This window comes from Oncorhynchus keta, unplaced genomic scaffold (genome assembly GCF_023373465.1).
Source record: "Oncorhynchus keta strain PuntledgeMale-10-30-2019 unplaced genomic scaffold, Oket_V2 Un_contig_19569_pilon_pilon, whole genome shotgun sequence".
Classification (NCBI taxonomy): domain Eukaryota; kingdom Metazoa; phylum Chordata; class Actinopteri; order Salmoniformes; family Salmonidae; genus Oncorhynchus; species Oncorhynchus keta.
The window spans coordinates 1-2,689 of NW_026281545.1; the positions used below are offsets into that span (position 1 = coordinate 1).

Below are 2,689 nucleotides of genomic sequence, written 5' to 3' on the forward strand. Positions count from 1 at the left end.
AGAGGAACTATGTCCTTTCCTTCCTTTCCACTGACATCCCTCCTGTTTCGAAACACTGTGAAGAATAATCATGACAGAAAGGGGAATGGTAACACCTTGATGAATGAACGACTACAGTGATCATGACAGAAAGGGGAATGGTAACACCTTGATGAATGAACGACTACAGTGATCATGACAGAAAGGGGAATGGGTAACACCTTGATGAATGAACGACTACAGTGATCATGACAGAAAGGGGAATGGTAACACCTTGATGAATGAACGACTACAGTGATCATGACAGAAAGGGGAATGGTAACACCTTGATGAATGAACGACTACAGTGATCATGACAGAAAGGGGAATGGTAACACCTTGATGACTGAACGACTACAGTGATCATGACAGAAAGGGGAATAGTAACACCTTGATGAATGAACGACTACAGTGATCATGACAGAAAGGGGAATGGTAACACCTTGATGAATGAACGACTACTTCATGCTCAGTTGTCATGACACCTAAAAGGATGGAGGACTTATTGTAGCCCGAGTGACAGTCTGTTTGTGGTATCATACCAAGTCCTTGTCACTCATTGCCATGCTATAGCCATGAGTTGACAACAGCACAGACATGTCTGGGACCTGGCTTGTTTGATTATGTGTTACATAAATTAAGCATCTCCAAACGTCATTTCCTTGAGATACAAACAAGGTTATTATGTAGCTAAATTGCATTTCTTGTTAAAAAGCATTGTAAATGATTACATAAATATGTCATCCCAAAACTTAATTTCATGGAGTTACACAGATTATTTTGAAGCTAAATAGTATTTTGGTCATGTCAGTGTGTGAGTTTCGGGTCATATTACAGGCTGTATGAAGGCTGTAGAACAGAGAACTAGTGGTTAGCTGTTAACAGCAGTATAATAACCCATATCTAACACTAACTAACCAAAACTGCTGCTTGTTGATATTTTTCTTTAACCTCTTAAGTTAGAGCTAACACCCTCCTCTGGTTCGCATGGATGCATGCCTACACACAACACACACACACACCGCACCCACGCACGCACACCGCCGCACCCCCAACCATGGCTCATGGTTGCCGTGCTTGGATGAAGATAAACAACGTGAGTTTGGTTAGAAGCTCTTTGCAGTTCTTTTATATTCCTCCTAATGCATTACTTTTCACAGCTTCACCAACACATAGAAAACACTGCAACATGGTGTGTATGGATATCTAGCCTGCTATAACTGAACTGGGTAATATCACATTCACTATTGCATTAACACAGTAGCTCGTGCATTTGCATACCACACACAAAGTTAGGAGCCGAGAGCTCATCAGGTGGGAGTATAGACAGACAGTTGTGGGATGAAGGGTTGTGAAAGAGAGAGTGGAAACACACTGTGATGGGATACCTGTGTGCTGTATCTGAATGGCTTGTGGTGATGACTGGTATCGTTCCTATGAACGATACTAGTCATATTCTGGCCTTCTTCCTGTTCATTTGATGCTAAATCTCTCCTGTGGCCGGTTCAGTGGTTTGCCTGTAACGTGCTTTTCATTTGGTTCAGATTATCTTGCAGATGTACGTAACAGGGATTTGTTTTTAACTGTCGGCCATCTGATGATATGTTGTGGACTTCTGGTGCTTCTGAACGGACGCTTCTTCCTCTTCCTCCTCCATTGTCCTCCTCTTCTTTTGTCATCATCCTCCTCATATTCTTCTTCTTCTCCTCTTTCTCCTCTTCCTTTTCAATCCTCCCTCTTCCTCCTTCTCTTCTCTCCTTCTCTTCTCTCCTTCTCTTCCTCCATCTCTTCTCTCCTTCTCTTCCTCCATCTCTTCTCTCCTTCTCTTCCTCCATCTCTTCTCTCCTTCTCTTCCTCCATCTCTTCTCTCCTTCTCTTCCTCCATCTCTTCTCTCCTTCTCTTCCTCCATCTCTTCTCTCCTTCTCTTCCTCCATCTCTTCTCTACATCTCTTCTCTACTTCTCTTCTCTCCTTCTCTTCCTCCATCTCTTCTCTCCTTCTCTCCTCTCCTTCTCTTCCTCCATCTCTTCTCTCCTTCTCTTCCTCCATCTCTTCTCTCCTTCTCTTCCTCCATCTCTTCTCTATTTCTCTTCCTCCATCTCTTCTCTCCTTCCCTCTTCCTCCATCTCTCTCTACTTCTCTTCTCTCTTCTCTTCTCTCCTTTTTCTTCTCTTCTCTCCTTTTCTTCTCTTCTCTCCTTTTTCTTCTCTTCTCTCCTTTTCTTCTCTTCTCTCCTTTTCTTCTCTTCTCTCCTTTTCTTCTCTTCTCTCCTTTTCTTCTCTTCTCTCCTTTTCTACTCTTCTCTCCTTCTCTTCTCTCTTTTTCTTATCTTCTCTCCTTTTCTTCTCTCCTTTCTTCTCCTCCTTCTCTCCTTCTCTTCTCTCCTTCTCTCCTTCTCTTCTCTCCTTTTTCTTCTCTCCTTTTCTTCTCTCCTTTTCTTCTCTTCTCTCCTTCTCTTCTCTCTTCTTCTCTTCTCTCCTTCTCTTCTCTCCTTCACTTCTCTCCTATTCTCTTCTCTCCTTCTCTTCTCTCCTTCTCTTCTCTCCTTTTCTTCTCTTCCTCTCCTTCTCTTCTCTCTTCTCTCCTTCTCTTCCTTCTCTCTTCTCTTCTCTCCTTCTTCTTCTCCTTCTCCGTCCTCTTCTCTCCTTCTCTTCTCTCCTTCTCTTCTCTC

The 2,689-nt window shown here is 42.9% G+C and overlaps 1 long non-coding RNA gene across 1 annotated transcript; it reads right to left on the bottom strand.

The window, feature by feature from the left end:
• Positions 1-531, bottom strand: LOC127920470 (uncharacterized). The gene is made up of 3 exons (XR_008106347.1): positions 409-531; positions 201-356; positions 1-147 (listed from the first exon to the last, which is right to left on the bottom strand). It is a non-coding gene; the product is annotated as an uncharacterized LOC127920470 (long non-coding RNA).
• Positions 532-2,689: the final 2,158 nt, after the last annotated feature.